Raw genomic sequence first — 12,169 nt, 5'->3', positions numbered from 1 at the left:
ATAGGAGAGGACAACGGAATATGTTGTGTGCGTGTGTGTATGTGTGTGTGAAGAGTCGATAAGCAGCCGCCGTCACGTCGCACGTTCCATGTGGCGTATGATTAATGTGTCTGCACAGAGCTTAATGCTTTTAAATACGCATAAATGATTGGCAATGGGGCTGATGTTCTTAATGCAGTTTGCCAACGAATCTGTCTGTGTGCCTGTGTGTGTGTGTGTGGCTCACTGGTTATGCGTACGTGTGTGTGCAACGGCGCCTGTAATTTGATTAGCCATACGCCATGTATTGCGGTTGCAAGTGCAATGCCAGAATGGTTATCCGGTTGTCTATGCATTGCAATTTGAGCCGAAAATTGAGCCTCTTTGCAGTGAACTCATCAAAGCAAATTAGGCTTTCTCTTCGTTCTCTTCTCTTCCACTCTTCTACTCATTCGTTACGATTACGGTTTTGTGCCAAAGGACACACAGCAGAGTAATAGAGTTGGGACTGCAAATTGCGACTGTTTTAAAGCCAGCTTTGACGTTTTGTGTACATTGCTCGTCTCTGGTTTATTTATTGTGCTTGTATCTAAAGTAAACTCACTTCCCGCTGACTTTGACTTTAAGTCAATTTCTTAAGATAATACAATCCCCACAATTTAACGCTCAATTTCCTCTCTTTGGGGGGCTCAGTTTGTTGTATGTGCTTTCTGTGTGTGTGTGTGTCTAACTTATTTGCTAATTAGACAAATATTTGCCAAAGCAAAGTAGAAGCCTGGGAAAAGGCCACTAAAGCCATTTGAGAGGAGCTCAAGGCTTAAACTAAACAATTGGATGTGCCCCTATTTAATCTAATAAGGCTTTGATTGATGCGCTAATTGAACGTTTAGTCGCAAAGGCAAAGCAAATATTGATTTTATTGACATACATAAAGCCATTAACTCAAACAACCCAACAACAAATCGCCAAGAACAACAACAACCCACCAACAAAAAAACAATAGCAATAACTACGATAAAAACGGGGCCAAAACTTTGTCTAAAGTTTCATTGTTGTTTTCATTTTGAATCCCGGCTAATGGGTATTTTAGTTTGGTCATAAAAAGTGTAACCTATTAAGATAAATAATGGATTTTTTAAACTGTCTGACTGTTTATTTTGGTATTTTGGAGTAAATTATTTCGCGTGTTTTAAAAGTAACATATATTATTCAAATTTAATGAAGAAATTTGTCACGGGAATTATTTTTGAAATAAAGAGAAATCATATTTAAAAAATTTTATTTTGTCAACGATATTTTTAGCAAACGGTAATTTAAAGAACATAAAATTACTTTAATATTAAAATTATTTAATTAACTAATCAACTGTAAATTATATGGAAGGATTGTAATTTTTTTTTTATATTTTTAAAATGTTTTTTTTTTTTACCAAATTATACAATGTGGGTTGTAAAGAGTATTTGCTTTTCGTCAAGACTTTGAAAACTTTTCTTTCTTGTTTTTTCTAGCTTTTAACGACAGCGCCGATGCCTGCCGCCAACAGCTAACAATGTTTGTGTATGTGTGTGTATGTGAGTTGGCCAAAGCCTTTGGCTATTAAGCCAATTTTGAGGTACACAGCGAAAAAAATGCAAAGTGGGCTTGAAAAAGAGTGGAAAACATCGCCGGCTTTTGTGAAAAGTTTTTTTTTTAGATGAATTTTATTTTCGCATTTTGTTGTTGAATTTTGTGCATTGTTTTTGTTGTTTTTGCCACGTCCACACTGACATCTGTCAACCCTTTTTAATTGCTCAACATTTGCTTTGAGCTTATTGTCGCTTGCATCTAAAATTAGCTAAAATGCTGCAGGAGACTGTGAAGTTGGAAAAGAGGAGAGATAAGAGAGAAGAGGAGAGAAGAGCCATCTACTTAAGACACTTTGTGTCTTTTGTTTTAATTGCTTTGATTGCCGCCCTTATCAGGGACAGATACTTTGACCCTTGCGCAGAATTCTCCGCCTTGTATTCAGCCACGACGTATTAACAATTTTCAAAGTTAACTTCAAGGTCATTAATTACTATCTCCGTAGTCACGGTGCTCTCTGTATTCGCTGTTGTTGCCGTTGTCGCAACGACAGCTGTGGCAAGTTCACAGGCTGGCTGCATTAATAATGCATAAAATGGTCGCTCACATGCAAGCGATACTCAATTGGCTAAATACTCGGATTAGCCTGCCTAGTTACATTCAGTGTTCTGCTCACTCCTTCTCCTCTCTGTCCTGCGCTCTCTCTTTCTAGAACGGAGGCATTGACGTGTCTCTAATTAGTTATGCGTGTTCGCTCTTCATTCATTTGTCTTAGTTAATGGTCGCAAAATATGAATGAACCATGGCGCGTGTTCTACAAACAACCAATTCACTACATTTTTCAGTACATTTTTAGCTGAATCACTCTTTAAATTGCACTGCAATTTATTGCAATTTACTGGTAGAGTACTCTTGATACTCTTCATTGTGTGCAAACACAAATCACTATTGTTATACTCCGGAAACTAATATTTAACTGATGTTATAGCGATAGAAATGTTTTGATTATTTGATTTGAAAAAATTTGAATGCTTAACAATTTTTGCATAACAAATTCAAACAATGTTTTATTTAGTTGTTCGTTCGTTGATTTTAAATCAGCGAACTAAGTTCGTTCAACTCGTTCGCTCGATTTTTATAAAAATTTTGTTTATCGCTCGATAAGCGTATTAGATTCCGATTATCGATTCATTCGGTCATCGTTCGATTTCGTTCATATTTAGTTTGTTTTTTATTTTTATATCCGCTACCCATAGGGTAGAAGGGTATTATAACTTTGTGCCGGCAGGAAATGTATGTAACAGGTAGAAGGAAGCATTTCCGACCCCATAAAGTATATATATTCTTGATCAGCATCAACAGCCGAGACGATCTAGCCATGTCCGTCTGTCCATCTGTGTGTCTGTCCGTCTGTCCGTATGAACACCTAGATCTCAGAGACTATATGAGATAAAGCTATAATTTTTTTTCGACAGCATTTGTTATGTTTGCACGCAGAACAAATTTGTTTCAAATTTTTTCCACGCCTACTTCCGCCCCTGCAAATCAAAAAAATCGAATAACAAGCGTAATTGTAAAGCTAGAATTGTGAATTTTGGTATATATAATATTAACTGTAGTATTTATGATTCCTGAAAATTTGGTTGCGATCAGATAAAACTTGTCGAAGTTATTAAAGAAATACTTTTGTATGCGCAAAAACGCGTACTTACTAGGGTCTGAGTTACTTTGGCCGACAATCTGGTATATTGTGCCGTCTATGGTATATTTTGAATGCGGTACTATATCGATTTACCAAATATACCATTTGGTATATTTTTTAGTATTTTTTAGTATATTGAGTATATTTTAATAATAATACCCCAAAATATATTTTTAGTATTTTTATAGTATAATTGGTATGTTTTGAGAATAATACCGCAAAATGGGTAGCGGGTATCTCACAGTCGAGCACACTCGACTGTAGCTTTTTTACTTGTTTTACTCCGGTTAATAATTTTAAACACGATCTTTTCTATTAAAAAAATTATTTTCTTCAAAAGAAAAATGTTCTATTATTTGGAACCAACAAAAAATCTTAATTGAGCAACTAAACAAAAACGAACTGATAACAAAATTGAATAACTGAGTAAAAATGAAACGATGAAGGGTAAACTCATTCATTTTTGTTCGTTCGTTCATAAACAGCCCAACACTAAATCCAAATGCAGAAATATAAGTATTACACCGGCTTAGACAAGAGCTGCTCAGATTTGCAGTGCTTGCTTTGCACTACTTTTATCGGACATAATATGTTTACTCAGATGACTTTGCAGCTGAGTCGTAAACAAGAACAACAATTTGTAATTCGAGTATTCTTGAAGATTATTGTATACTAGACTAGAAAGTTCAGATTCTAGACACTCAAATTGTTGTTAATATGCTAAATAATGAAGCTTTGATAATTATTAATAATTTACCGAATATGTCTTAAATATAAATTAATTCGAAAATATTTATTTTAATCATTAATTTATATTTTGCAAAACTATTAAATACAAAATTTTTTAAAGTTTTTATTATTTTAAATAAAAAAACAAGTTTTTTCTTTATTGACAAGTCATATTCGCCTTTAAATAAATAAAAGCTGTAGCATTAATTGCTGATATTTTATAAATACATTTTTGTCGTCTAATGTATTTAATTAAATATTTATTTAGTTGACATAATCATAAAGAAAAATTAAAGACATCCTGCATGATTAAGTATTCAATGCATTTATAATTTTGAACAAATTCAAATAGGAGTAGAAATCCCTAACTATTAAAAGAATTAAAAGACTTTCATAAAGCACGGCCAGCACATTAATTTGAACAGTAATTGCAAGTATTTTAATATGTATATTTGAATATGGAAGAAAGCAAAGAAATTTGCATGTCTATTTCTAATTTCGACTGCTGTCGTATAATAAGTGTAAAACAAAAACACAACAAGGAAGAGAACTCGAAACCGAAACAGACGGAAACAGAGACAAGAACTGTTATTTACGAGATAACTACGAGTATTAAAAAAACAAACACGCAAAAGACAGACAGACAGACTCTCCTTTAATGGTAGACAAAGGATATCGGGCAGGGTTGACGATGACTTCATTGGGAAATTCATTTAATGCCGGGCACGAAGCCAAGCAAACTCATCTTCAAAGCAGCACGCATAGTGCTTGAGTTGGTCCCTGGTGAAAAGCCAGTCGAAATACAATAACAACAATAACCAGATACAACAACAGCTGTGGAAATTGTTTGCCAATGCCCAGTTCAGCAGTTTTATTTCATGCATCCTTGGCAAACTTAACCAACAGTTGCATTCACATTGCATGTGTGTGTGTGTGTGTGTGTGTGTGTGTGTGTGTGTGTAAGTGGGTGCGTGTGTTTATCTATGGTATGTATGTGTGCACACCGTTTCCGGTTTCAAGTATATGCGCCAGACTGTGTTGCAACCTTTTCCTCTCTCTTTGTTTATTGTTGGCTTTTTGTGCTCGAAATTGTTATAGCAATTTCAGATCTCTGTTTGTATCTACTTAAATTGTTTATTGAAGCAACTTCTCTCATGTTTTTATTAGTTTTGTCTGCTTTTCCTTTTTTTTTCCTTTCCTTTTGCGTTACTTTCCTTTTTGTTTTAGTTTTAATGTGTTATATTATTTGAATGCTCAGCAAACGCGGCGTATGGACAACTTTTGCCAGTCAAGTGCATAAGCTGCTCAACATGCATTTTCAAAAAATTTTAAATGTTAGAAAAGTTATTGCTACAATCTCCCCAAGAAAGTTTCGATTGCCTTGCTATGCCAAAAAATGAACAAGAGAACTTTTTCCAAAGCGTACAAGCAAGTGATTATTGGCATGGACACATTGTAAGCATTACAGTTGTATACAGTATGTTATTGTAAATAATGCAATTATAGTAAAAGCGTCTTTTAGAAGAAATGAAAATTAAAACTTTATCTTATCTTTAGTTACGTTGTCATTGTCATTGATTACAGTGGTCAAGGTTTGTATACCCGCTACCCATAAAGTAGAACGGTATTACAACTGTATGCCTGCAGGAAATGTAGTATGAATACTCGTATGTAACAGGCATAAGGACTAATCGCCGACTTCATAAAGCATGAATATTCTGGATCAACTGAAACGATATATCAATATCCGAGGGAACACCTAGATCTCACAGACTATAAGGATACATTTTATTTCGACAGCACTTGTAATGCTTTTGCCACGCCCACTTTCACTCCAGAAAATCGAAAAAATTGAATATAAAGCGATATTTAGAAGCTAGAGATTTTTAGTACATACAATAATAACTATAATAATTTCAATTACTACAAATTTGGTTGCGATCAGATAAAAATTGTAGTAGTTATTTTATAAATACTTTTGTATGGCCAAAAACGAGGCTAATGAGGCTTTACATGCTTTGGTGGTTAATCCGGTATATTTTCTACTCTATGGTATATTTAGAATATAGTACTATATAAATGTATTACATATCAATTTGGTTTGTTTTAAGAATAATTCCGTACTGTTTTGCTTTTATTCTAAATGAGTAGCGGGTATCTCACAGTAGAGGACACCTAACTGTAACTTTACCACTTGTTATAACCATAAAATACACACAATTCAAGCTAGTCTTAAATATACATATTTTGAACGTAACCAGAGACTTACATACATATGTATGTAATCATTGCTAATTTACCCTAAAGTTAAGGCCTAATTTTATATTAGTTTTTAAATATACATAAAATACACATATACCAAAAAATTATTTCTAAGTCTGCATTTGTCAATTATTTTGGTATAAATAAAAATAAAGAGGTGAAACGATTCAAGGGAAAGTTAATAATTGTTTTGTAATAAGCAATTATAATTAAACATATATTTAATTCGCAATCTATATGACTTTGTGTATACTAGCTATTAAAAGATGTGACGCATCAGTTTGTGACATATGAATTAATTTCTTTACATTAAATTTTAACCTAAAGCGTCAAGGCTTCGCTAAGACGATTTTGTTAAATTTGACTCACGATAAATATTTCCTTCTGATATGAGCTTTAGGTTGGATCGGAATAAGTTTCCTCATAATGTGTTATGTATGGTACTAACTTGCTTTACTGTTCCAATTGCTTATTAATAAATGAAATTAATAAAATTGTAGCATACTTTTAGGTTAATAAATGATGATGTTCATCGGCTAACCTTTAAGAAAGGAATAACAAAAATTAATTAACACAAAATAAAATACAAAGTAAGAAATATGAATAAATTTATACACAAAGAATGCCTTCTTTCTTTGAGAAAGTTGTTTGCGCCATATTACTAATCATAATGGAAAAAGTTCAAGATGGAAATTCAGTAGCTACAATGCATATATAAAAATCTTGTTAGCTTATTGCTTAAGAAGAAGGCATAATTAGTTCATGGCTCAATTTAGCGGAAACAAAAAAAAAAATATGGCATCGTTGGATGTTGGGCAATTGTTAAACTGCGCCACGTGCCTCACACAAGGTTTAGTCTCATAATTTTTCATGTAGCTTGTGTCTTAGTCGCAGTCTAGCTCATTTCCGCATTACAAGCATAATCTTAGTGTCCGTTGTCCTGTGCACAGGATATGCGGCACACAGCACGTAGGTTGGCCAAGATTAATGATTGCCATTCTCGCTTTCTTTTCCTATGCACCTGACTGTGGTCTTTGGCATCGAGGTTCGCTTTGGTGTTGTTTTGGTTGCATACATTTTAATAATTAATGCATAAATAATGATTTATGCAAAGTCTGTGGTCAGACTGCTGGTCGATGCGAAACCAAAGAAATAATGTACATAATGGCAAAGAGTGGGCCAAGGAAAATCAGAGAATGTGCAAAACGGAAAAACGGAAAGAGAAAATGAACATGAAGAAAAGGAACCAACCTTCTGCTCTCAGAGCTCTTGCCATTTGCTGCTTTGCCACTGTCAGATGCCAGTTTTCAGTTGCCAGTTGCCAGTTGCCACTTGCACCACAGCTGCTGTCGTTGCCGATGATGTTGCCTTTGCTGTTGTGACTTTAGTTTCCGCTGTTGGTCTCCTTTCAGTCCACACTTGCCGCACTTGCCACAGTTTGCAACAAAACAGTTAATCCATCATCATTATGAATTTGGCTGTTGTTTTTGTTTCTTTCTCTCTCTCTCTCTCTCTCTCCTCTCCTCTTCTCGTTTTTTTACGTTTATGTTTTTATGCAGCGCGTTCGCTTTGCTTTTTGTTGTTGCTGTTGTTGTTGTTGTCGTTGTTGAAATTTGTTGCTTTGTGCTGTTTACAGTTGTTGGTGGTGTCGACGCTGCTCATGTTGGCAGCAACATAATATCCTTTTTTTAATGGTTAAATAACAAAACAAAACGTGACAACGCAGCTGCTGCCACTTGGCATGCGAGTTTTTGTTTTTGTTTCTGTTTTTTTGGCGGATGTTCGTTGGGTCAAAGGTTGCACGTCGGTTTATAACTGCTGTGGTTGTTGTTACACGATGTTGTTACATGTGTTTATCTCACTTTTAGTCCGTCTACAGAATTATAAAATTAGCTAACATCGCTAAAGAATAACACAAATAGATTTGGCCATCAAATTATTTGTCATTTGAGCTGCTGCTAATGCAAATTTAATTAAATTTTGATTGCATTTTGCTTGTGTTTTGTCGATTTTCGTTTATTCTGCGCTTTTCACGCCTCAATGCCCATTTTCCATCAACATTTCCCTGTCGAAATTCTCAGTCCTTGCTGCACTGGACCATGTTTAATTTCCACTTCATGTTTTGTGCTCGAAATTAACTTTAACTTAATGTTATGTGCGCATCGTCACGCCCACACACTAAAGCACGCCCCTCTACGCCCCTCTATGCCCCTTATGCCCCGACGCCCACACATTCAGACGCCCACACACCCATCAAACTTCTATAGCACAGCTGGTGTTTGTTGTCGGTTGTTGCTGTTAATGAGCTTCACCAGAGAAAATTGCGGAAAATTCAACAACCACTGGAATTGCCTGGGCTGGGCAGCAGCTACCGTTACCGTCACCATCACAGTCTCAGAGTCAGAGTCAGAGTCGCCATCAACATCAACATCCACATCAGCTTCAACCTCAGCCTTAGAGTCTACGTCAGTCTCAGCCGTCAGCGTCATTTGGAAGCTTATTGGTGTTCGAGCAGCTAATTTGATAGTGCCGATCCGACAACAGCAGATTCCACAGACCAACATATTGAAATATGAGTTTACGTTTAACTTTAAAATTGTTGCAGAAATCTAAACTCTGTGTGGAATAACTTTAAATGCTTTCAAAAATGAGCAACAAATATTTGGAATGTAGAGCAAAACTTTTAATTGTATTTTGCGTTTCGCAGCATATTCATTTTGTAGTAGTTATTGAGTAAAATCAGGAGAAAATACTAAAGTTTAACAAGTACAAAATTTAGAGTTAAATCCGCTGGACTTTGAGTTAGTAGCCTATTTTCAAATAAGGCAAAGAAGAGGAAAGCGGTATTTTATTTAAAGTAAAGTGAAATAATATACCGAAAATAACTAACATCTATATTTCGTATAACGACATAATAATCTTCTGTAAATATGCCATTAAGTATAAAAGGTACTACATTGTCAACGAAATTAAATAAAGAGCCGACAGCAGCAATCGGTTTTAGCCGTATAAAATATTTCTTTTCGAGCACCATAAAGAATGTTGCTATTAATATCAACTACTGTTATTCCTTTTTTCAATTTGCTTGCGCGAAAATGCATGCGAAAAAATCGAAAATAAACTTGATCTGCTTTCAACAATAACAAGCGTTGTCAAAGATATTAACTTAGCTCGTCACTTACAGTTTCTGATATTTAGATGTTCACATAGATAAAAGGACAGACAGACAAATAGCACGCTTTCGATAAATATAATTAAACGAAATAACTCAAATGTTTGCTATTAAAAGTATCATTGTCTAAAACAGATGTTATGTATTTGCATATCTTCATTTCCATTTTCGAATAAACGTTTCTATTACCAATAAAATTGGATTACATAGTAATTGAAAAATAAATAATATTCATACTAAATTTCTCACTATGTAATGTATTCGGTTTTATTTACTGTTGAATACATTTATTCTTATTGTCATAGAAGTATTGTAAATTTATATTCAGTCAAGTTCTAGAATTATCGTAAAGCCTTGCATAAATACAATTCACACAAAAGGCAGCCAGGGCTCAGATCATAACAATAAAATGAGCATTATAACACGGGAAATGGCAGCCACTACAGGCAAACGGAAACATATGCATTTCAGACGTTCAACAGTGCGTATGTGTGTTATTAAAATGTAACTGAAACGATTGTTGCCTTGGTAATTGAACTGAGAGTAACATTTGTTGTCGTTGCTTCTGCTTCTGCTGCTTCAGATTCTGCTGCTTCAGATTCTGCTGTTGTTATTATTATTATTGCTGCTGCTGCCGTCGAGAAGTGATGATACTAATGCGATTTTCATAGCTGTTCTTGTTGCTTATTGGTGGCATGCCGAAGCGGCATGCAAAGCCAAGGGCAACATCAACTGGCAACTTATGCGCGCCAACAGGCTGCGTTGATGCTAACGATGTTCTGTCTGCCCTGTCTCTGTCTCTGTCCCTCCATCCGTCCGTCCGTCTGTCCGTCTGTCCCTCCATCTGACGGTCTCTTCGTCTGCTGTCTGCGTTGCCGCTGATGATGATGATAACTTATGTAACTAACGCTGCATAAATCCGTGCACACACACACACACTCACGCACATTCACTCGCTCACAAACACACGCACACACACACTGAGGCAGATTTGTAGCAAGTTTTTCTTGCTTAACTATTCAAATTCCATTTCTTTTGACTTTGCTGTTTTTATTTCTTCCTTTTTTTGGGCTCGGTATGTGTGTGTGTGTGTGATTTGGCACAATTTCTCATTGCTATTTTAGCAGTTACATCTTTTTGCTGCGTGCTTTTGACCACCAACTAGCGGCAGGACATCCACATACACAAACACACTCACACACACACACACACACACACACACACGCAGAGCGAAGCGAACGGGGCTGGGCGGCACTCATTTTGGTTCAAGACTTGCTGCACACTTCACATTTGGTCTGATTTTGTTGGCATCACACAGACACATACACTTACACACACGCATACGCGCGCACGTTTTGCGAGTTCAGTTCAACGGTAGCAACAAGGGCTGCGGCTGCGAATGCGGATTCGGATGCTGCTGCCTGTTCATGTCACGTCGATGGACCATTTTTGACTGGCTTCAAATCGAAGTTATTTGAAAGCAGCGCAGAGATCTTATAACAGTTGCTGCTGTCGCTGCTGCTGCTGCTGCTGCTGCTTCTGCTGCTGCTTGATATTTTGTTGTTGTTGTTGTTTTGCTTGCTGCCTTTGCTGTTCTTATTTGGCAGCTGTGCAAAACAAGAGAGCGCAGAGAGACAGAACGAGAGAGAGAGCCTGGCAGCGTGAGAGAAGCAGAAAGTGAGAGCGTGACCCTTGTTGCATATGCCGTTCTTTTTTTGTCATCTTAACACTACGCACGTGAGGAATATTTGTAGTTCACAGAGTTGCCAGACTGTTGAAAATGTATACTAAGAGAAAAGTGATTATGAGTTTAATAAATATTTAATCAAAATGATTCTAATAATGTAGAACATTTCATAATGAAAATATAAAATCATGCTTCAAAAGTCATAATTACTTACAAGTTTTATTTATGATATATTATATATAAAAACTTTTTGTTTGATTAGTAAACAAAAAATTAATAGTTGGTATAATAGTTGGTAAATAATAATAAAAATATTTATTAGATGTTAAAATACAACTGCCACATTTATAAGAATTATAATAAATTGATTTAAAAATGAATAAATACATACATATGGAAGTATACATTCATATAATATTTTGATTATAAATTTAAAAATATATATTAACTTAATTAATTAAAAATGAAAAATGATCAGTATATATTTTTGATTATAAGCTATCAACTTTTTAATTTCATTGTTAGTTCATTCTATATTATATTGTCTACTATTTGAAGTTCAATGTGTAAAAGCATTTTAGAAGATAATTGTTTAAAGCTAAAAAAAAAACATTATTTAATTTGAAGATAAGCTATACTTTTGAACTGTGTAGTTTTCTATATTTTTGTAATTAATACATAATCCAAAGGTTTAAGGATTAGACTTCAATCTGTTTGGGCTTGGCTTATGTAATTCCGAATAATCTGGCATCATCTTAAGCTGGTAATTCTTTCTCTTATATGCAAAACACTTGTGCTCTTATATGTTTTACTCTTCCGTGTCTCTCTTTCGCTCTTGTAAAGGACATGCGCACTTAATGCTGAACAACTTCGAAAGTAGAACTGGGGAACAACAACAATAAGAAGAACAAGAACAACGTCTAACGTCTACAGTTGCCATAATCTACTTATATAGGTAACCGCAGGACCAAAACGCGTTTAGTTGCCGCGTTGACAACTTTGTGGCAAACAACGAAGCACACACACACACAGTCACGCAGGCAAGAAGCACACTCATACGTAGCACACACACATG

The 12,169-nt window shown here is 35.2% G+C and overlaps 1 protein-coding gene across 1 annotated transcript in view; it reads right to left on the bottom strand.

Annotated features, from left to right (window-relative positions):
* The window catches only part of LOC132786430 (ras-like protein family member 10B), a 51,204-nt gene extending 40,364 nt beyond the window's left edge, over positions 1 to 10,840 (bottom strand). Inside the window, exons 1-2 of the mRNA XM_060792953.1 lie at positions 10,734 to 10,840; positions 7,487 to 8,108 (exon numbers count right to left, since the gene is read on the bottom strand). The gene's annotated coding sequence lies outside the window, so the exon portion shown is untranslated. The remainder of the gene's footprint in view (positions 1 to 7,486; positions 8,109 to 10,733) is intronic.
* Positions 10,841 to 12,169: the final 1,329 nt, after the last annotated feature.

This window comes from Drosophila nasuta, chromosome 2R (genome assembly GCF_023558535.2).
Source record: "Drosophila nasuta strain 15112-1781.00 chromosome 2R, ASM2355853v1, whole genome shotgun sequence".
NCBI lineage: Eukaryota > Metazoa > Arthropoda > Insecta > Diptera > Drosophilidae > Drosophila > Drosophila nasuta.
Note: the sequence above shows the minus strand (reverse complement) of the source record. Positions and strands in the feature narration are given on the sequence as shown.